We start from the raw sequence: 24,019 nt of genomic DNA, 5'->3' as shown, positions 1-24,019 counted from the left end.
GGAGGAAGGGAGAGCTGGGCCCCAGGGGCAGCACAGAGAGACTGGAGACTGTTCTCTCATCTTTGTAGCCACGGGGGGTGCCTGGAGGCATGTGGGGGCTCACCAGCTGTTCTATTTGGGGACCTGTGTTTCTTCCCTTCCCGTCCTTTTCCCAGAATTCCTCTGTTCACTGCAGCCAGGATGAGAATCCCTGCTGGTGATTCCTCTTCCTCCCCCTGTCTGAAGGTGGTGGCTGTGGGGGTCGAGACCTGGAGAAGAATCAATCCCCTCAGATGGAGAAGGAACGCAGGGTCACTTGTCATGGGGTTCCATCAGAAATTCTGTACGTCCAAGGCTGCCTTGGATGGCGCACCTTGAGACAGTTGACTCCAGGTCCCTCGCATCTTGTCTCCTGGTGATCCCAAATACTCGCTGCATGACTTCACCCTATTCTGTGTGTCACCAGCAAGTCACTATGTCCAGCTTCTGTTCCGAAAGGGGGTATTACACAAGCGCATGAATACTGGAGGATGGGAACACTGGAGCCATCTTGGAGTCTGCCTACAACAGGGGTGACTTTGGGAACCACCTGAATGCGTGGCCTTTCGCAGGCCTGTGGCTAGAAATGCAGAGACCAGACTGAATGAAGAGTTCAAGTCCAAGGGTGTTGGTCACTCCCCAGGAATCCAGATCAGAGTCGGGATGTCACACATTGTTGCAGGTGGACAGGGAGGCTCCACCAGTCAGGTGAGCACAAGCCAGACTCTGACCCAGGATGTGGTGACACGGAAACTGGGACAGTGCTGCCTGCATTTGGCACAGGTGGCGTGAGTGGCCGTCGTGTCATCCAGCTGCCAGGAGCGGCAGCGACGGCAGTCCTGGCCTCAGGGTGCGGTGATGTGAACAGTGGGATCTGTGCCCAGCACCGGGGGCAGTGATTCCTATTTGGGCCTTGACCTAGGGTGGGATGGTGGATTCTGTTCCTGGCTCTGCAGCCTCGGGCCTGTTCTGTGGCTTTCCTTGAAATAAAATGAGGCCCAGTGTTCTAACTATATATACACATAATACATATATTTCCCTATAAATATATATTTATAATGTATAAATATAATTTATATTTTATATTTCATATCATTTTATCTTAAATATTTTAATATTTATTAATATTTATTAAATATAATTTATATGTTATATTACATATTATATTTGAAATTTAAATGTATGCATATCTTCCTATGTATATATGTTTCCCTGTAAATACATATAGTTTCAATTAAAGCAACTTGGACTCTGTTGTTGAAACAAGGAGTGAGAAATCCATGAGGGAATACATTTAGAGAGCACAGATTTACAAATTTTTTCCAGTTTTATTAAGACATAATTGACATATAATATTTGATGAGTTAAATATTTGATGAGCAAAACCTTTTGATCTGATATATGGCAAAATGATCATCACCATCGAGTTAGCTAACACCCGCATCGTGTCACAGTTACGGCTGTGTGTGTGTGTGTGCGTGTGTGTGTGTGAGCATTCAAGGTTTACTCTTTTAGCAATCAGAGTTCTTCTTTATGTTGAGCTCCTCCATCTGCCGCCTGGCTGTGCCGCATAGGAGAGAAAATACGTTTCTCCCAGCATGCCTTGCATTTTTCTTCCTACAAAAAAAAACGAGTAAGTGTGTCTGTAAGCCCCCTTCCCACAATGAGTGCTCTCATCAATGACTCATGCTTCCCTGTCTGGAGGAGCCCCAGCATTGCCTGTGGCTTTGTTACCAAATACTCAGGCCTCTCCCCAGACTTAAAATCTTAGACTGTTGGGCGTGGGCCCAGGAATCACTTACTTAATAAGCCCTACAGGAGAGGCTGATGCACGGCCATGTGGGGATCCTGCTTCATGTGCTTGCTACTCAGTGTGGGATCTGAAGACCAGCAGCATCAGCACCAACCTTGTTACCAACCCAGACTGTCTAGATCTTCATAGTCCAGGCAATTCCTGTGCACACTGAAGGGTGGGCCTCCCTGGTCTATGTGCCTTCTAGACGCAGAACCAGACTGTGCAGTACGCTCTGGGTGTGCACTCTGACCAGCTTGCTTAGCCCTGAGGAGTGCAGGGTTTGGTCCTGTTCCTTTCTCTTCTATGGCCCTCACCCCCTTGGTGACCTCATCTCTGGTGAAGGCTCTAAACATCATTTATATGGTGTCACCTCCCTAATCTATTTCTCCGACCTAGATATTTCTCCTACCCTGCACTCTGTATCCAACTGCCAACTTCACTTAGGTTTCTAATAGACATCCCAGATTCCACATTCTTACACTGGATGCCTGTGATGCTGCTTCCCCAAATGTCTTACTTCCAGAGTCTTCCCCATTTCCACAGAAGGCACTTCCACATTTCTACTTGCACTCTGAAATATTGGATGCCCTCCTTGGTTCCTCCTTCTCACCACCCAGAATGAATCCATTAGGAAATGCTGCAAAGTCCATCTTTAAATATCTCCAGCACCCAATCACTTCCTACTATCTTCCCTCCTCACACCCCAGACGTACAGCCCACATCCCCCTCCTGGGACACGGCATGGGTTTCCTACAGGTTCCCTACTGGTCGCTCGCCCTGCACCTCTTGATTCTGCACAGCAGCAAACAGGTGCCTCTAAGAGAAGTCCTATAGGTAGATCATCTGTTCAAAACCTTCTTGTAAATCCACACCTCACTCAGATAAACTCAAAAGTCTTCTAATTTTTTTGAGAGAGAGAGAGCATGCACATGCACAAGAGAGAGTGGGGGGAGACACAGAGGGAGAGGGAGAGAGAGAATCCTCAAGCAGACTCCCCAACTGAGTGTCGAGCCCAAAGCTGATGGATCCCAGGACCCCAAGATCGTGACCTGAGCTGAAATCAAGAGTTGGATGCTTAAATGAATAAGCTCCCTCAGGTGTCCCAAAACCTTTCTAATGTCCTAAGGCTTGGACATCTGGTCATTTCAGCTGCTCTCTGCTGCAGCCCCAGTGGCCTCCTCACCCTTCCTTGAACACAGGGCACGCTCCTGTCCTAGTGCGTGTGCACGGGGGGTTCCCTGCCTGGAAAGAGCTCCCCCCAGACCTCCTCTTATGCAATTCCTTCATAACCTTCAAACCTGTCAGAGGTCACCTTCTCAGTGAGGCTCACACTTACCACTGTCGTAAAGTAGCCATTTTCCCTGTCCCCACACAGGTCTCCTCTGGGTCACCTTCCTCATTGCACTTCCCAAACTCGACCACACACACTTCCCTTAGTTACTAGCACACAGCCTGCCACTCCCTACCAGCACATATGCCCCACCAGGGGGGCCCATTTTGTCTGCTTTGACTTCACTAAGGTGTCCTAGATGCTACAATAGTGTTCCTGTGTCTGACACTCAGTTATCACTTGGAGAAATAATCCGCATAGAGCACCTCTCTCTTCTAGATGAGACTCAGGCCACAGCTGTTCGTGGCAGTTACCACGACCGTCTCTCCAGTGGTGGTCTCCTCCACGTCCTCACGTCCTCCTTCCCACACCATCCCTCCTGCACAACACAGGAAACACTGAGAGTTCTCCCTTCAGAAAAGTTCTATCTAGGCTTATGGGTCATGTATTCCAGACAAATGTGAATTCAGATTAGACCATGCTTTATCACTCTATGAATCAGGAGCAGAACCAGAACAAGGATCACTAGAGCCAAGGGCAGGTGGACAGGCAGGTGAGCAGAGAAGATAGAAACTAACTGAAATTTAATAAGGATGAGAAACTCTCAGATCCTATCTCTAACTCCAGAATCTGCTTTTATAAAAGATGGGGAAAAGATGGAAAGAATGATCCAGAACGACCCTAGAAGGAGGAGAAGAGATGGATGGGTCTGAAAATTCACCTTTCAATTCTACAGACACTCCTGTGTGAGGGACTCACTGCCTTGTGGGGATAATAAGAAGCCAAAGGACCCATGTGATTGCTCCAGACCGGGAGATACCAGAGAAACATGAGACCAGAATTCGTACACAAGAAGAACAGGCCTGGGCGCCTGGGTGGCTCAGTTGGTTAAGCGACTGCGTTCGGCTCAGGTCATGATCCTGGAGTCCCTGGATGGAGTCCCGCATCGGGCTTCCTGCTCAGCAGGGAGTCTGCTTCGTCCTCTGACCCTATCCCCTCTCAGGTGTTCTCTCTCTCTCAAATAAATAAATAAAATCTTAAAAAAAAAAAAAAAGGGACAGGCCTAATTCTTCATAGAAACAAAGAAAAAAAAGACATGTAAAACTTGGGGGCTGAGTCCTGACCCAGACCTGAGCCTAGGCTGCCCTGGTCACAGGAAGCTCTTGCTGCACAGGGTCTGGAACAGGAGAGATCCGAGTCCCTGTGACCCCAGGGCCTGGTGAGACAAGGTTTCACTGAAGGGACAGGGACAAAGGAGCAGCAATGATGACCCAGCAGAGGAGTGACCATGTCAAAGCCCAGGATGCACTGAACACGGGCTGGGCACAGTCCCCTCCATGCTGGCTCTTCACGGCCTCTCCTGTCCCTACCCCCAGAAGAAGCACAGCGAACATGCAGACCCTGGAAGGTTCTCAGTGCTTCCATTTGTTTCCTCTCTCAAACTTTAGGAATCCTCTTTTTATCTTTTTATTTTAATTTTTTTCAACATTTTAAAATTTAAATTCAATTAATTAACATATAATGTACTATTGGTTTCAGAGGTACAGGCCTGTGATTCATCAGTCTTATATAATACCCAGTGCTCATTATATCACATGCTCTCCTTAATGTCCATCACCCAGTTACCCCATCCCTCCCCCATCTCCTCCAGCAACCCTCAGTTTATTTCCTATAATTTAGAGTCTCTTGGGGCACCTGGGTGGCTCAGTCATTGGGCGTCTGCCTCCGGCTCAGGTCATGATCCCGGGGTGCTGGGATCGAGCCCCGCATCGGGCTCCTTGCTTGGCGGGAAGGCTGCTTCTCCCTCTCCCACTCCCCTTGCTTGTGTTCCCTCTCTTGCTGTGTCTCTCTCTGTCAAATAAATAAATAAAATCTTAAAAAAAAAAAAAGAAAAAAGAGTCTCTTATGATTTGTCACCCTCTCTGGAATCATCTTGTTTCATTTTCCTCTCTTCTCCTGTGATCCTCTGTTTCGTTTCTCAAATTCCACATTATCAGTGAGATCATATGATAATTGTCTTTCTCTGGTTGACTTATTTCATTTAGCATAATACCCTCTAGTTCCATCCATGTTGTTGCAAATGGCAAGATTTCATTTTTTGATAGCTAAGTAATATTCCATTGTATATATATACCACATCTTCTTTAACCATTCATCTGTCAATGGATATCTGGGCTTTTTCCATAGTTTGGCTGTTGTGGACATTGCTGCTATGAACATTGGGGTGCATGTGCCCCTTCATTTCACTACATGTGTATCTTTGGGGTAAATACCCAGTAGTGCAATTGCTGGGTCATAGGGTAGCTCTATTTTCAACTTTTTGAGGAACCTCCATACTGTTTTCCAGAGTGGCTGCACCAGCTTGCATTCCCACCAACAGTGTAGGAGGGTTCCCCTTTCTCCGCATTCCCGCCAACATCTGTCGTTTCCTGACTTAATTTTAGCCATTATGACTGATGTGTGGTGGTATCTCATTGAGGTTTTGATTTGTATTTCCCTGATGACAAGTGATGTTGAGCATTTTTTTCATGTGTCTGTTGTACATTTGTATGTCTTCTTTGGAGAGATGTCTGTTCATGTCTTCTGCCCATTTCTTGATTAGATTATTTGTTCTTTGGGTCTTGAGTTTGATAAGTTCTTTATAGGTTTTGGATACTAGCCCTTCATCTGATGGCATTTGCAAACATCTCCCATTGTGTCGGTTGTCTTTTGGTTTTGTCGACTGTTTCCTTTGCTGTGTAAATGCTTTTTATCTTGATGAAGTCCCAATACTTCATTTTTCCCTTTGGTTCCCTTGCCTTTGGAGATGTGTCTAGCAACATGTTGTGAGGGCTGAGGTCACAAAGGTTGCTGCCTGTGTTCTCCTCCAGGATTTTGATGGATTCCTGTCTCACATTTAGGTCTTTCATCCATTTTGAGTTGTCTATTTTTGTGTATGGTGTAAGAGAATGGTCCAGTTTCATTCTTCTGCATGGGGCTATCCAGTTTTCCCATTACCATTTGTTGAAGAGACTGTCTTTTTTCCACTGGATATTCTTTCCTGATTTGTTGAAGATTAGCTGACCAGAGTTGAGGGCCCATTTCTGGGTTTTCTATTCTGTTCCATTTGATCTATGTGTCTGTTTTTGTGCCAGTACCATACTGTCTTGATGATTACAGCTTTGTCATAGAGCTTGAAGTCTGGAATTGTTATGCCACCAGTTTTGGTTTTCTTTTTCAACATTCCTTTGGCTATTTGGGGTCTTTTCTGGAACCATTCCATCTGGTTCCACAGATTTTGGATTATTGTTCCAGCTCTGTGAAAGAAGTTGATGATATTTTGATGGGATTGCATTGAAAGTGTAGATTGTTCTAAGTAGCATAGATATTTTAACAATTTTGTTCTCCCAATCTATGATCATGGAACATTTTTCCATTTCTTTGTGTCTTCCTCAATTACTTTCATGGGTGTTCTACAGTTTTCAGGGTACAGATCCTTTTCCTCTTTGGTTAGATTTATTCCTAGGTATCTTACGGTTTTTGGTGCAATTGTAAATGGGACCTATTCCTTGATTTCTCTTTCTTCTACCTCATTGTTAGTGTATAGAAATGCAACTGATTTCTGTGCATTGATTTTATATCCCGTCACTTTGCTGAATTCTTGGATGAGTTCTAGCAATTTTTGGTGGAGTCTTTTGGGTTTTCCACATAGAGTATCATGTCATCTGCAAGGAGTGAGAATTTGACTTCTCTGCTGATTTGGATGCCTTTTATTTCTTTTTGTTGTCTGATTGCTGAGGCTAGGACTTACAGTACAATGTTGAACAACAGTGGTGATAGTGGACATCCTTGTTGTGTTGGTGACCTTAGAGAAACACTCAGTTTTTCCCCATTGAAGATGATATTCACTGTGGGCCTTTCATATATGGTTTTCATGATATTGAGGTATATTCCCTCGATCCCTACATTAGTGGAGAGTTTTAATCAAGAAAGGACATTGTATTTTGTCAAATGCATTTTCTGCATCTATTGAGAGGATCCTATGGTTCTTGTCCTTTTTTTATTTATGTAGTATGTCACACTGATTGATTTGTGCATGTTGAACCACCCTGAACAAATCTCACTTGGTTGTGGTGAATAATCCTTTAAATGTACAGTTGGATCCTATTAGCTAGCATCTTGGTGAGAATTTTTGTATCCATGTTCATTAGGCATATTGGTCTGTAATTCTCCTTTTTAGTGGGGTTTTGTCTGGAGATATATATCTGGAATACATATATCTGGAATATATATATTATGCACAGAATATATCTGTGAAGTGCAGTGTATCATCCAAAGCCCTTGTTTCCTTGTTGATTTTCTGCCTAGATGATCTGTCCATTGCTGTGAGTGGGGTGTTAAAGTCCCCTAGTATTATTGCATTATTATCAATGAGTTTCTTTATTTTTTATTTATTTTTTAAAGATTTTATTTATTTATTTGACAGAGAGAGAGAGACAGCAAGAGAGGGAACACAAGCAGGGGGAGTGGGAGAGGGAGAAGCAGGCTTCCCTAGGAGTAGGGAGCCCGATGCGGGGCTCGATCCCAGGACCCTGGGATCATGACCTGAGCTAAAGGCAGACGCTTAACGACTGAGCCACCCAGGCACCCTCAATGAGGTTCTTTAATTGTGTTATTAATTGGTTTATATATTTGACTGCTCCCAAGTTAGGGGCATAAATATTTACAATTATTAGATCTTCTTGTTGGATAGACACTTTTGTACAGTGTCCTTTTTCATCTTTCATTAGTTTTTGGTTTAAAATCTGGTTTGTTTGATATAAGGATGGCTACTCCAGCTTTCTTTTGACGTCCATTGGCATGATAAATGGTTTTCTACCCCCTCACTTTCAATCTTGAGTTGTCTTTCGGTCTAAAATGAATCTCTTTTAAGAAACATATGGATGGATCTTGTTTTGTTATTCAATCTGATACCTTATGTCTTTTGATTGTAGCATTTAGTCCATTTACATTCAGAGTAATTAGTGAAAGATATGAATTTAGTGCCACTGTATTACCTGTAAAGTCGCTGTTCCTGTAGATTGTGTCTGTTCCTCTCTGGTCTTTGTTACTTTTGGGTTCTCTCTCCACTCAAAGGATCCCCTTTAATATTTCTTGCATGGCTGGTTTAGTGTTCACAAATTCCTCTAGTTTTTGTTTTTTCTGGACACTCTTTATCTCTCCTTCTGTTCTGAGTGACAGCCTTGCTGGATAAAGTATTCTTGGCTGCGTTTTTTCCTTATTTAGCACCATGAATACATCATGCAGTCCTTTCTGGCTTCCCAGGTCTCTGTGGACAGGTCTGCTGCCAGTCTTATATGTCTAACCTTGTAGGTTAAGGACCTCTTGTCCTGAGGTTCTTCTAGGATTTTCTCTTTATCTTTGAAATTTGCAAGCTTCACTATTATATGTCTAGGTGTTGACCTATTTCTATTGATTTGGAGGGGGCTCTCTGTGTCTTCTGGATTAGAATACCTATTTCTTTCTCTAGATTAAGGAAGTTCTCAGCTATAATTTGTTCATATAAATCTTCTGCCCCTTTCTTCCACTCCTCATCTTCTGGGACTCTTATATTATGGATATTATTTCACTTTATGGAATCTCTGTGTTTTGTAAGTCTCCCTTCATGATATAATTGTTTCTTTTCTCTCTTCTTTTCAGCTTTCTTATTTTCCAACATTTTGTTTTCTGTATCACTGACTCACTCTTCTGTCTTGTTCATTCTCATTTTTATTGCTTCCATTTGGGGCTGCATCTCAGTAATAGCATTTTTAATACCTGATTAGATTTTAGTTCTTTTATTTCTACATTAAGGGATTCTCAGTGTCTTCTTCTTTTTTATATATTTTATTTATTTATTTGATAGAGAGAGCGAGAGAACACAGTAGAGGGAACAGTAGAGGGAGAGGGAGAAGCAGGCTCCCCGCCAAGCAGGTAGCCCGATGTGGGGCTTGATCCCAGGACCCTGGGATCATGACCTGAGCCGAAGGCAGACGCTTAACGACTGAGCCACCCAGGCACTCCTCTCAGTGTCTTCTATGATTTTTTCAAGCCCAGCTAGTATCTTTATAATCATTTTAAATTCTAGTTCAAACATCTTACTTATATCCATATTGATTAAATACCTGGCAGTGAGTACTGCCTCCTGTTCCTTCTTTTGGGGTGAATTTCTCCATCTCATCATTTTGTCCAAAAAAGAATAGAAGAATGAGAGAAAAAAAAATAATAACAAGGACAACAGAAAAAAAACAAAAACAGAAAAAAACAAAAACAAAACAAAACCAAGAAATAAACAAAAAAACAAAACAAAACAAAAAACTAGATCCTTGGTGTGTTTTCCTCAGCTTATTAAGAGAAAGTAGATCCCAAAATAAGAAAGTCAAACATATATATACAAAAATAAAATAAAATTCAATGGAAGGAAACAAAAATTTAAAAAATATATAATGTATATATAAAATTTAAAAGGAATAAAAAAAGAATTAAAAAATAAGAAAATAACAAAAAATAATACTGAAGGACTAGAGAATTAAAAAACCCATGATGCTATATACTGGTTTCCCCAAGAGCTGAAGCTTTGCAGCCCCTGTGATCAGTTGTCCCGGCCGGTCTTCTGGGGGCGGGGCGTGTTGCGCGGATTCTCGGGGGGGGGGGGGGGGGGGGAGGGGGGGGGGACTTTGCCCTGGTGGGATTGCTCCTCCCTGGCAGAGGCCGGCGCAGTGTAAGCAGCTCTGGACTCCACCAGGTGGCGCTGCTTTGCTCCCCGAAGGCTTCCAGCTCCGCTGCGCGGGATCAATACGGCTGCACCGTGCTCTCTAGCCGGGAGCTGAAAATGCACCCCCCGACCCCCTTCAGTGAGCCCGCACCGAGAAGCAGTCACTGTGGTCTCCCTGCTTGCCCTCGGAACTCTGTTCACCCAGCCTGTGACCAAGCGATTTTATGTCAGGCATGTGACCGAGTTTCAAAACTCCAAACTGGACGGACTCCCGCAGCGTGGCCCCCTGCAGTTCTTCCTGGGGGGGAAGGGGGGTCTCCTGTGCTCTCCCGCCTGCTGGGCCGGCTCGGAGAGTGGTTTGCCGGCTGCGCAGCGGTTCCCGGGTTAGGACAACACCAACACCGAGCAGAAAGCCGGCGCCTAGACCCGCTGATTGCAGCCGGCTGCCCGCTCCGACGCCCGGGAGCCCCGCCGCACTCAGGCACCCCTGCTCTTCCTGCGAACCCGGGATCCGGAGACCACACTGTCCCACCTGGATTCCGGCCCCGGAGCACCTTTAAGCCAGGGACGTCCCTCACTGGAGCCGACTTCTAGAAGTTCTGATTTTGCGCTCTGCTGCTTCTAACACTTTGCCGTGGCCTCCTTAAGCAAGCTGTCTCCGCTCCGCCGTGGCCTCCGCTATTTCACCCCGGATTCACGTCTCCACACCTCCTACCGCCCAGACTGGGGTCGCTTTTCTGCTTGTAGCCTTGGAGGCTTTCTTTTGTCACATCTCCCGTTGATTTATTGGGTGTTCAGAATTATTTGATAACCGTCTAGCTGATTCCAGGGACCAGCTGAACTTAGGGTCTCCTACTCCTCCGCCATCTTAACTCCTCCCTAAGTTCCTGAATGTTCTGACCCTTCTCTTCAGATCCCCTGAAGACACATGTCTCCCGCCATCCCATCACTGACCATGAGGTCACCCTGAGGTGCCGGGCCCTGGGCTTCTCCTCTGGGAAGATCACCCTGACCTGGCACCACGATGGGGAGGACCTGACCCAGGACACAGAGCATGTGGAGACCAGGCCTGCAGGGGATGGGAGCTTCCAGAAGTGGGTGGCTGTGGTGGTGCCTCCTGGACAGGAGCAGAGATACACGTGCCATGTGCAGCATGGGGGGCTGCCCGAGCCCCTCACAGAGAGAAGGGGTAAGGAGGGAAACTTGGGCACGGAGCCTCCTGTCAGGGACATGAGGAGCTCCTGTGGAGAACTTCAGGAGGGTCGGGGCTGAGAGCTGGGGGGCAAGGCCCTCTCCTTATCTCTTCCCAGCGTCCCCTCCTCGGCCCCCCATTCCTGTCGTGGGCATCGTGGCTGGTCTGGTTGTCGTTGTGGTCACTGGTGCTCTGGTGGTTGGAGCTGTCATGTGGAGGAAGGAGGGCTCAGGTAGGGAAGGGGGCTGCTCTGAGTTTTCTTGTCCTTGTGCAGTGTTTCAAGCCCAGGTGGAAGTCTGTCCTGCCTTGTTTGTGGGCAGAGCCGACCGCACTCATGTGCTCGAGCACCGTGCGGCTCATGGCTCCATTCACCGTAGTAAAGCACAGGTGAGAGTGAAGGACAGATTAATCACCCCAGTGAATGTGGTGACAGACCCGATTCCCAGCAGTCACAGGTCAGAGAGCAAGGTCCGTGCTGAGGACAGACTCCAGAAGGACGGTCGGTCTCGCCCTGCCATCTCTTTTCTTCCTGTCCCTGATCCTGCCTTAGGTCTGCGGTGACCGTTCTGGAAACTTCCCTGTGGTCCAGGCTATCCGTATCATCTAGGATCTCGGGCCCTGCCTCCTCCATGGCATCCCATGGGATGTTTTCTTTCCCAGGGGGAAGAGGAAGGAGTTAAGCTGAGGCTGCATGTAAGTATGGAGGGGGTGATCCCTGAGACCCTGAGACAGTGTAGACGGGACCCCTCGGGGAACTCACTCACGCCACAGCTCCTCCTTTGGTTTCATCTCCTGTGAGTCTGACCACAATCTGTCTGTCCTGCCCCAGGCAGTGACAATCCCCAGGGCTCTCTCTGCTCCTAAAGGTGAGACCCTGGAGGGCCTGACGGGAGGAGGGGAGGGGGGAAGGGGCCATGACTGGGTAGCGGGGATTCTTTGAGGAGGATACTTTGAGCATGTGGTGGGCTGTTGAGAAAGTCCACATGTATATGACTGACCTGAATTTGTTCATGATTATTTCCTTTCACAGTGTGAGCCAGCTGCCTTGTGGGGGACAAGCGACGCAAGATGTGTTCACTTTCCCACCTTGTGACATCAACACCCCTGATTTCTCTCTCTGCAAAGGGCGTCTGAATGTGTCCGTGTTCCTATTAACGTAACGTGAGGAGGTGGGGAGACTGCCCCTCTCCGCACACGACTGCCCCCCTCTCCCCGCCCCGACCGACCTGTGTCCTCTTTCCTCATCTGCTTTTGTGTTCCAGCCGAGGGCGAGTGGGCCATCTCCTTCTCTGTCTTTACTTTATGTTACACTGAGCTACAACTTCTTACTTCCTTGTTGAAAATAGGACTCTGGAGGTAAATTGGGTTTTTCCATTTCTTGTCATGAGGAGTGGATGAGTTAGTGAAAGGAGAGGCTTCCTAAAGTTTGAGAGAAGAAATCAATGGAAGCACTGAGAACCTTCCAGAATCTGCAAGTTTGGTGTGCTGGGTCTGCTCTAGGTGGGGACAGGAAAAGGCTGCTAGGAGCCTCGTGTGGAGGAGCCTCATGCCCAGTTGGTGCTCAGTTCAACGGGGGTGTGACATGGTCACTGCTCAGGTGGGGAGTCTCTCTGCTCTCTTGTCCTTGTCCCTCCAGTAGGACCTGGGATGACAGAGCCTCGGACATCACCCAGACCTTGTCCTGCCTCTGGGACTGGCCGTGGGCAGCAACGTTGCGTGGCCGGGTCAGCCTCGGCTCAGGCCTGGGTTGGGCCCCCGGCCCATCTTTGGGTGTTTCTTTGCTGTTCCTCTGTTTCTGTAGAGGACTAGGCCTATTTTCATGTTCGTGTGGGAGTCTGGTCTCACTGAGCTTCGGGTGTCTCCTGTCTGACAGTGGCAGGAGGTGGTTGGCCCGGCGGTGTCTCCACAAGGCCCAGGGCAGCCCCCGTGCCGGGAATCTGTAGTATCCAGAGTTATTTTCACACGCAGTCAGGACTTGCCCTCCTTCTGGGGCTCGGTTGTTCTTCCCATCTTTTCCCCAGTCTTCTCGGAGGAACAGACTCTGGGTTAGCAGACTGGGGGCGTGCCGGAACCTTGCATTTTAAATTCGTTGCTCTTACGTCCCCACCTCTGCTTGCCTGCGCTCTGCCCTCCTGATCCCGTGCGGGCTCCAGTCCCAAGTCAAGGAGCTACGGACGCAGCAGTCTCCTTCGATTTCTGTTCGGCTGGGAAGGAGCACCTGTGAGTCGAGGATGGCGGTTTGTTGGCAACGGGAATGCCCTTGGTGTGCAGGGCAGGTGCTGTGAGAGCAGGGAGGGAGGGAGGGGGCGGCGCGGTGAGGGAGTCCGGGGCGCTGCGGAGGGAGGAGGGGCAGCGGGAGGGCTGACCCGGCCGCAGCGGCCGCAGAGTGAAGGTAGTGCCTGTGGCCTGGGGAGGTGCTCCACACTCGTCACCCCGTGACTGGCGTAGGTCGTGCGCCACAGACGGGACACGCGCGTTTCGCGTCTGGGAAAGACCTTGAAGTTCTGCTGGTCTTCCCAGCACACTTTGAGCCGCGGGAACGAAGATTAGGATTCCCCGTGGCTGTGCCTCAGCCTTGCTCGTGGGGCTTGTTAAATCGGGGATTCCTTGACCTGGTGCCTAATCCTCGGAGCCTGTGGGTCTGGGGCCTGGTGCTCAGCCGGATGGGGAGCCGCTGAGGTCGCGGGGAGAGCAGGCCAGGGTGGGCGGGGCATTAAAATCGCATTTACGTCTGTCCCCCCGCCCCCCGCAAAGAGGAGGGAGGACGTTTGCTGTCGTGTGCGGGGTGATGTGGGAGATGCACGTCCTTGTTTCATCGCGGGTGTCGTGGGGGGAGCGTCAGGGAGCGGGTCGCATTGGGACGGCGCGCATCTGCGGACGCTTGCTCCCCGCAGCTCTTCCTCTGAGCAAACGCTGCGGTCCGGCGCCGCCCGACCTGAGACGACAGGTAGTGCGCTCACACACGCGTCGGCCGGGCGTCCTCTGCGTATGTGACGTGTGGCCTGGGGACCAGCAGGGACAGGCTTAGCTGCGCGGCCAGGGGCCCGAGCCGCCGTGGCGCGTCAGGCTGCGTGTGCCACCGCAAGCCCGGCCTCTGCCGCGGGCACAGATGTCCCCGCGCGCACGGCGGACTCCGCTGAGGCGGGACACTGGCCGCCGCGGCCGCGCGTGGGCCTGGGGTCGCACTGCCACTCACGTCACCTGTCACACGCCTCGTGCGCAGTGGCAGCCTCTGTCTGTCAGCGGGTCGTGCGTCGGGTCCAGCGTGTGCCCCCCTGTCTGGCGGAGCCGCGGGCCGGGTCCCACTGGAAGGCTGTGGGGAGAAGAGGTCCGCCTCTTCTGCGGAGGGAGGAGAGAGGCGGGCTCCTCCGGAGGCCCTGACCGGGCAGTTGTCCTCCTGTGGGAAGGCCGCTGGGGTGCTGGGGGCGCGGGATGGAGAAAGCGACTCATCGCCGGTCCTGGAGCACAGATCGGAGGCTGCAGCTCCATCAGGTGCTTTGTAGGCGCTCAGGCTCGGCCGAAGGACCACGTGGCTAATAAATGACAGTTCTCCTGTCGTTCCCCGGATGGCACGTGGTGAGAGCCAGCTGTTGTCCACTGCAGTTTGGCCAGTTGGGCTGGTGGCCCGATGACTCAGGGCGTATGTGCCCTGCCTTTGCTCTGGCAAGGACGAGAACGCCTGTAAGACATGAGCGGGTCTGTGTGCGTCGACGTGTCCGTGAATGTTTCTGTTTCGCTCTGCAGGGCGCTACTCTGGGGAGAGAGTCTCTAGCATCTGTCAGCTTTTACGTGACTGCTGTCAAGCACGAAAAACCAACCAGCGAAGGAGCCCAGAGCACCGGCCTGGCTTTCTAGGGTAGCTGGAGTGTCCCGCAAAGTCGGGACTGTTCACGCACCACAGGCCAACTGGGCACATGGAAGGTCGGGTTCTTCAGCAGTTCATGGCTCGGGCAGCCCCCAGCTAGCACAGAGCAAGAAGCCTCTTCCAGTAGCAGAAAGGAAAGGATTGTCAAGGCAGAGGGGAGGGGAAAACAGGAAACTATGAGTAAATGAGGCCTTGTTGTGAGCGAGGGGGCCCGGCTAAGGGGAAAGGAGGCGGTCTCCCGGCTGCGTCCATTCAGCGCTGAGCAGGACCTTCCGGTGGCCGATTGCAGGTCGCATTTCTGGGAGAAGCTGAAGCTGCAGTAGGTTAAGTGTGATGTTCTCCGTGGTGCGTAGCATCAGTGACTCCATTCTGGGCCTGCTTTTTCCTTTTGTAACGGGACCGTGAAGAGCTGGTCGCAGACGGACGGACGTGATAGCCATGCTTCCGCTCTGCTTATCTTTGCTCCTGGACGAGATGAGGTACAGGGTTAACTTGCTTACTTTTACTCTGAGTTTCTCTTTGTGGAGCGGAGAGGGTTTCTTCCCCCACCTGACCAGCTCTCTGATTCCCTGTCACCACCTGGGTGTCCTCTGATTCATTCATTTCACGTCTGACGCTGTCCGCCTGGAGTGAGCATGCGACGCACAGGCGGAAGGACTCATCTGGCAAGATTGCCCTCAGCTCATGGACAAGTCTCCACTCTCAGGTTCCCATGTCCCCTGCGCTGTTGTTCAAGTTGGCTACAAAGTTGGGGGTACCCTGGACGTTCAGTCATTTGCTAGCACGACTCCCAAATCTCAGGAGAATTCCATGCTTACCGTTACGCTTTATTATAAGGATCCACACGAGCAGCCGGATGAAGAGGCGCAGGAGTGTGGGAGCGTGCAGGTCCCCGTGCAGGAGCCTCTGTCACTGTGGACTTGGAATGTGCCACCCTCAGAGCACGTGGACGTGTTCGCCATTTCAGAAGCTCCGTGAACCCCATTGTCGGGAAGACGTCATAGAAGCTTCATGACGTAGGCATGCTTGAGTCAGTCACTGGCTGTCGGGGATGGAGGTCAGCCTCCAGCGCCTCTCCCCGGAGGTCGGGGAGCGAGGCTGATGGCTCCAACTCTCTAACCATGGCTTGGGCCTCCTGGTCACCAGCCCCAACCTGAAGCTATCTAGGACCCTCAGCCAAGTCATCTCATTAGCACACTAGAGACGCTCTTATCTCTCAGGAGATCCCAAGGGCTTGGGGAGCTCGGTGCCAGGAACCGGGCACAGAGACCAAATATTTGTATTATCCCACAGGCCACGCCCTGGTCTTTGACCACAGGTCCCGTGTAGCAGTAGGACCGGAACTGCAGAGATGCTGACACGGTACCCGCGTCCCACTGACAATTTGCCCACCATCCTACTGGAGGACAGGGTCTCCCAGGGTCGCTCCGGTCTGCTGGGTCCGTTCAGTGTTGCCAGGTTCCAGAAGCAGGAATGTCCACACAGCGTACGGCTTTCTCTGTCAGGCATCTGGGATAATTGAGCTAAGAGACAGTGTCATCTTCTGCTCACACTTCTTCGGAGGGGTTAATGTAATATGGGATTCCCCTCGTTACGTAGCGAATTTATCCATTCCTTTAACCTCAGCTACTATTTCTACTTCTCTGCATTTATACCCAACTCTGCCTTTGTGTGGCTGCTGTGCTGGTCTACACTGCGGGCAGCAACACTAGCCTGGCAAGCCCCCCCCCCCCTCAGTCCACTCTCGGTCGTAGAGGGGAGGGTCACACCCGGACAGAACTGGCGGGTAAGGGGCCACCAGGTGAGGTAGCTGTGCTCGCCGTCAGCCCCAACTTTGCCGGATGGGGTGAAGGCACAGCCCTCCCCTCAGGCCCTTCGGATTTCCCACATCAGGATTTAACGAAGTAGTTACGGTGTCTTGCTTCGGAGCGCGTCCCGTTTCTAGCACGCACACTTGCATCCCTGCCCTGAGACTCGGCACCGGGTAGGATGAGCGAGTGCGGAGGTGAAGCACAGTCGTACCAATGTCCTCTCCCTTGGGAAGGACTGTAGAGTCACACTGAAACCGTCCCTTACCCTCCTCCTCCGATCCCCCAGGAAAAAGTGTGTAGTGGGGACCGTCCTGTAGCCCCGCTCACGCGGGGTGGGAGCACACACTTGGGAAGGTGTGGAAGCCAGCACTTCATGCCTGTATGGCCCCAACACCCTGTTTTCACAACGTCTCCGTTGCCTGTTCCCATTGTCCATGAAGCTGTTACTCTGTCAGCATGTCTCTCTGCCCTTTGTGGGACATTATGGTTTGTCACTGTTTTTTTGGTGTGAGGAAATGTCACCGAGGATTCCAAACTGGTGCAGTATCTTTTTTTTTTCACATGTGCACCAATAGGCATGTATAAGAATGTTCTCAGCAGCACTATGTATGATTGCCCCAAATGGGAAACGACATAAATGCATATGACAGGAAAATCGATACATAAATTGTAGCACGTCCATACAACGGAATACCACGCAGCCCCGAAAAAGACTGGCCTGTGGCTACGCCCTACAGCGTGGGTGAATCTCACGGACAGGGCACCGAGTGAAAGAAGCCACACACGCAAGAGTATGACTCTTTGTATGTTCAGTTGAGGATCAGGACTAATTTATAATGTCAGAAGTCAGAGAGTGGTTACCTTTTGTGGTGACATATTGACTGGGAATCTCTGCGAAGCTCAGCATGCTCGGCATCTTGCTCTGGAGGGTGGTACGTGGAGGTGTGCACGTGTAAAATTTCACTGAGCTGTCCACACAGAACCAGTCCTCTCTGTGCTTTTTATTTTTTTAATTTTTAAGTGAAGTCTAGCTGTGTTGTGATTTCTTTTTGTTTTTTGCTTTTTGTTGTTGTTGTTTTTTTAATAGCACTCTGACCAGTTGCATCTACCACTGGGTGAGCAAAGCCCAATCCAGAATACGAGTTCCTGTCAAGGCCCATTTGTAGCCCCTCGGGGTTACCGGTACTGCTCTGACTTGCCAGCTACGGTCAAGGCTTTCCAACAGTTTGGTTGGCAGCCAGAACAGTTCTTTTTGGTATTTGGGGCCACAGAGGATGCAAGTGGACTATAGAGTTTCAGCCCTTCTCTGCATTGCCACAGCCCCCACTGTCCCCTTATTTCAGTGACCTACATGGCTACCTCAAGAGAGGACGACACCAGGATACCCACTCATCCATTTCAGTCAACTTCCAAACTCAGAAGGTGGTTCTTGTGATGAGCATCAACATGTCCTCCTTTAATGCACCCCTCAAATTCCGGTAGTGATCGAGGGTCCGGCCCCCATGTGGTTATCCCTTTAATAGACCTTGTTTCCATTGCCCTGCTGCCTGACCATGCGGCCTGGCTGTTGGCCACTGCCCATGAGTTGGTAAATTCAAAACACAGGAGCTTTTCTCATTGTTCAATTTTTTCCCTACTATGTATCAACATAAACATTAAAACTACCCTACAACTGAAAGACAAAATCATCCTGAGCCTGATATAGCCTTGTAGTCTTGGATAATGTTGGAAAAACACTCTAATGGAGAGGACAGTGCCCAGAAGAATTCCATGAAAAAGTGGCAACAATTCAAAAATACTTTGACACACTGCTTAAAAAACAGTATGAGAAAATTAATACTAGCACATCGTATATATAATCTTCTGTAACCTTGATTTTTAAAAAACACAAAAGTCAAAAGCTTGGTGAGCTGACCTGCATGCAGCGATATAACAGTTCTCCTGTACTAAAAGCTGGACTTTTAAAAAACTAGTATTGTAATGCTTAATATAATGATTTTAATCACAGTGGCTTCACTTTCAACTGGACCCCTAATAAGTTTTCAAATTCCTTTTTCCTGCAGAACCTTTTGGTTTTGCAAAACTTTGCTTATGTGCATTCTGCTTTGCGTGTACTTCTTCATAAAGGAAGTCTGCTGTCAACTCATCCCCATTGTCTCTCTCGATCTTTCCTTTTTTTTTTTTAAAGATTTTATTTATTTATTTGAGAGAGAGAGAATGAGAGACAGAGAGCACGAGAGGGAAGAGGGTCAGAGGGAGAAGCAGACTCCCTGCCGAGCCAGGAGCCCGATGTGGGGCTCGATCCCAGGACCCTGGGATCATGACCTGAGCCGAAGGCAGTCGCTTAACCAACTGAGCCACCCAGGCGCCCCTTTCCTTTTTTTTTTTTTAAGATTTTATTTATTTGAGAGAGAGAGAGTGCACACAAGCGGGGGGAGAGGGGCAGGGAGAGAGGGAGAAGCAGGCTCCCTGCCAAGCAGGTAGCCGGAAGTGGGGCTCGATCCCAAGACCCTGAAATCATGACCGGAGCTGAAGGCAGACGCTTAACCCGTTGAGCCACCCAGACACCCCATCTTGATCTTTCTGTTGACATCCATTTGTAGTTATCTTTCTACAATTTCTAACAGGGGGCTCTTGCAGCTAGAACACAGCATCCGTTATCCAGGCATTGAATAAATAAAAACTATGGACTCCAAATAGTCTCCTTCATGGGAATGTTCGTACAGGAAAAAATGGTAACGTGCTGAATCCTTGGGAATTCTCTTTGGCAAATCTTTTAGTTCTGTATTTGTTGTGTTGGCCAAAATAATAATTTCGTTTTTATGTCTGTTTCCAACTGCACATAGTTGAGCTGTTACTTAATTTTTCCAAAGCCTGAAAAGCTTCTCGAGAAAGAGGAAATGCTACTCCTTGTAGTGTTGATCTTCGTGCCCACAGCCATGTCAGTTTGTACCTCATTAATTTTAATCTGCCGTAATTCTTCCTCAGCTGCAGTCAATGGGGCAGGAGAAGATTGTGCTCGCACGTGTTTTTTATATCCATGTAATGATGCATCTTCCTTTACTGTTCCAAACACTTCGTCTTTCACGTGGCCACCTCCAAACTCCTTTTTCAGAGGTGCTCTCGTTGCCGCACACAACATTTTTTGACGATCACGAGAATGTTCTGGAGACCAGACAATGAGTATCCATTCATATCCCTGGCATTCTGAGAGTCTAACCTGAATACTATGTAGCACGGTTGTTTGTCCCCCAGGAGGGGTAAAACAAAGGAGTCACAGTCCTTCCCCTGGGAATCTGAAAGCTGACTACATGATCCGATCACGAGTTTCTCATTTTCAATAGATATTTTTAGAAGTCGGTATTTTCCATTTCTCACTCTGGCAAAGGTACCTCTAACATCCTCACTTGCTTCAAGGCGCATCTGATGGGACGTGGCGGCGGCCGCGGGCTCCGGGCTCTGGCGCTAAGTCTGTGCAGAGACATTTTGGCACGAGTGGCCTGAGTGTCATCCGGGTGCCAGGAGCAGCAGAGACAGCAGTTCCAACCAAGGGTCAGGTGTCCTGCATCAGAGGGGTCAGTGACCTCTGCACCCTCAGCTGAAAACTTCCCCAGTTTGTTGTTCAGGGAGACGCTGCTTTGGGAAATACCCGCGGTGTTCTCCTTTACTTGTCAGTAAAACCCTTCCTTTTCCTCCTCTTTGGCTTGATTGAGCGTTTTGCCTTGAACCCACCAAGAGGCGAGCCTGACAACCTCACTTGGCGTTTCCTTTTTTTTTCCCCTCTTAATATTTTATTTATTTGAGAGAGAGAGCACAAGCAGGGGGAGCGGCAGGCAGAGGGAGAACGAGAAGCAGCCTCCCCGCGGAGCAGGGAGTGGATGCAGGCTCCATCCCAGGACCTGGGATCGTGATCCTGGGATCATGACCTGAGCTAAGGCAGACGCTTAATGATTGAACCACCCAGGGGTCCCCTCCAGCACAATGTGTAATAGAAGTGGTGAGAGTGGACATCCTTTTCGTGGTGCTGATCTCAGGAGGAAAACAACGCGTCTTTCACCATTAGGTAAGATGTTAGCTTAAGGGTTTTCATAAGTGCCTTTAATCAGATTGAGGAAATTCCCTCTGTTAGTAGTTAGTTGAGTTAGTTAAGTTCATGAGAGGGTGTCCGATTTTGTCAAATGCTTCTTGTTCATCTGTTGAGATAAGGATGTGGCTTTTGTTTTCTAATATAGTAATAAGCTGTTTTACGTTGATTGATATGGACGTTTAACCTATCTTGCATTCCTGGAATAAATTTCATTAGACTTGTATTTAACTCTTTATATGTTGCTAGATTTGATTTGCTACATTTTGTTGAAATCTGTGTGTGTGTGTGTGTGTGTATATATCTACATTCATAAGAGATACCGGTCTGTAGTTTTCTTGTCTTATGATATCTTTGTCTGGTTTTGGTATCTGAATAATGCTAGCCTGGTAGAGTGAGTTGGGTTCCCTCCTCTCCTTTTTGGAAGTGTCTGTAAGAATTGTTACTACTTCTTTCAGCATTTGGTATAATTCACAAATGAAGCCATTTGGAACTGGGCTTTTATGTGGAATAGTTTTTGACAAGTGACTCTATCTTCTACCTTATTATAGTCATATTCAGATGGTGTATGGTATAGGTATAGTCCGATTCTTGAGGCAGCTTTAGTCGTTTGTGTCTTTCGGCATTTTTGGCTATTTTATGCAAGTAAGTTAATTTTTTGGCATGTAATTGTTCATCGTAATCTCATAATCTCTTTATTTCTGTGTGGTCAGTCCTAATATCCCCTCTTTCATTGCTGATCCCAGTCATTTGGGTCATTTCTCTGTCTTTTTCTTTTTTTCTTAATGAGTCTAGTTAAAGATTTGTCAGTTTGGTTGATTATCAAAGGATCACATTTGATTTAGATAGTTCCCTACATTGTTACTTTCTTCTCTTTTCTCTATTTCATTAATTTCTACTCTAATCTTTATTTTTGCCTTCCTTTTGCTTGCGTTTGGTTTAGTTTGCTCCTCTTTCTTCTTTGACTTATCGTGGAAGTTTATGTAATTGATTGGAGATGTTTCTTTTTCATATAATTTATAGTTATATATTTCCCTCTCAGCACTGCTTTAGTAAGACCCTCTAGGTTTTGGTAGGCTCTGTCTTCATTTCTATTAATCTCAAAGTATTTTCTGATTTCCATTTTGATATCTTTGACCCTTTGATTATATAGAAGTGTGTTGTTTAATTCTGCATAGTTGTGAGTTTCCCAAATTTATTCCAGTTATTGATTTCTGGTGTCATGCCACTGTGATAAGAGAACCTATTTGTATTATTTTTACCCCTTTAAGTTCACTGAGGTTTGTTTTTTTTTTATGGCCTAGGATATGGCTTATCCTCAAGAAAGCTCCATGTGCATTTGAAATGAATGTATATTCTGCTCATGGTTGGAATGTTCTATAAATGCCAGACTTACACTGTTGTTTTATAGTATGGTTCAAGTCTTCTTTATCCTTATTGATCTCTGCATAGTTGTTCTGTCCATTATTGAAAGTGATATATTGAAGTTTAACTATTATTGTCATATGGTCTATTTCTCTCTCAGTTTCTGTCAGTTTTGCTTACATGTATTTGGGTGTTGAATTATTAGGTGAATATATGTTAAGAATTGTTTCATTTTTCTGATAACTTGACCATTTTATTGGTATAAAGTCATCCTGTTTATCTTACTAGCATTTTTTTTTAAAGGTTTTTTTTTTTTTTTTTATCTGAGAGAGAGAATGGGAGACAGAGAGCACGAGAGGGGGAGGATCAGAGGGAGAAGCAGACTCCCTGCCGAGCAAGGAGCCCGATGCGGGACTCGATCCTGGGACTCCAGGATCATGACCTGAGCCGAAGGCAGTTGCTTAACCAACTGAGCCACACAGGCGCCCCAATCTTACTAGCATTTTTAAAGTCCCTTTTGGCTAATGAGTGTATCCACTCCAGCTTGCTTACGATTGTTTGCCTGAGATACGTTTTTCCATCCCTTTGATTTTAATCTATTTGTAACTGAGATCAAGTGCGTCTACTGTAGACAGCATAGGTGGATCTTGTTTTGTGCTCAGTCTAACACTCTGCACTTTGATTGACTTATTTAAGCAACTTACTTGTAATGTTAATATTGACACTGTTGGATTTATGATGCCATTTTACTTTTTGCTTTTTGTTTTCCATGCCTCACTCATTTCTCTCTCTCTCTTTTTAAAGATTTTATTTATTTAAGAGAGAGGGAGAGAGAGAGCATGCGCAGAAGCAGGGGAGCAGCAGAGGGATGGGGGAAAGAGAAGCAGGCTCCCCGCTGAACAGGGACCCAGATGCAGGGCTTGATCCCAGGACTCTGGGATCATGACCTGAGCAGAAGGCAGGCACTTAACCAGCTGAGCCACCCAGGTGCCCCTCAACTCATTCCTCTTTTATTGAAAGCTTCTTACTCAGTGAATAAACTAATATTTTCATTATTTAATCATTAATCACTCTATTTTGTAGTTATTTTCCTAAGAGGTGCTTTTGCTTTTGCATTTTTTCTATATTTTAAATTTTGTGATTTTTTTTATTTATATCATATCCATAATATATATTCAAATAACATGTTTATATATTTATATCATATGCTGGTCATGTTGTATTTTATGTCTTATGATTCTAATATTGAAGTTTCATGAGCTTTTTACTACTCACTCTCCCTAAAGTTACTTAATCACAGTCTTTCTTCCATGTGAACTTTACATTTCTTGCCCTGAGTTGTTTTTTTTCTCTGTGCAGTTTTCTCTGTAAATTTTTTGACACACAGGTTAAATAGACGTTTCCCTAGAGAAATTTCTTTCTTACAATTTTGGGTCATCACCAATCCAGGACAATTATAAACTAAACTACTTGGCATGAAGTTATTTTGGGCCAATAGCCAGTGGTAAAGACATTTTGGACTACAAATCACAGGCGGCTTAGTCCGTGTCTGCAAATTCTTTGAAATAGTTGTTTGCTCACTTTTTCCTGACTCAAAGGCAAATTTCCTTAGAATGTTCTTGTACTTGAAGATAGAACAGACTTGATTTGTGTCACCTCGTTCTGAGGCTATGAATCTTAGGTTCCCAGATTTTTAGGGAGGGGATGTTTCTCCTGCTCCTCATATGAAGAAACTCTTGGCATGATTTCCTCTTTATGACTCATGAGCCTCAGAAGCCAAGCTAAGATTTTCTAGATTTGAAAAATGCCCTAAGACTCAGAACTGT

General features: G+C 47.5%; 1 pseudogene; it reads right to left on the bottom strand.

Annotated features, from left to right (window-relative positions):
- Nucleotides 1-13,880: 13,880 nt before the first annotated feature.
- On the bottom strand, nucleotides 13,881-19,886 carry LOC135365643 (twinfilin-1-like; annotated as a pseudogene).
- Nucleotides 19,887-24,019: the final 4,133 nt, after the last annotated feature.

This window comes from Mirounga angustirostris, unplaced genomic scaffold (assembly GCF_029215605.1).
Source record: "Mirounga angustirostris isolate CCGP_5_RB_7025 unplaced genomic scaffold, mMirAng1.0.hap1 SCAF_8, whole genome shotgun sequence".
Classification (NCBI taxonomy): domain Eukaryota; kingdom Metazoa; phylum Chordata; class Mammalia; order Carnivora; family Phocidae; genus Mirounga; species Mirounga angustirostris.
Note: the sequence above shows the minus strand (reverse complement) of the source record. Positions and strands in the feature narration are given on the sequence as shown.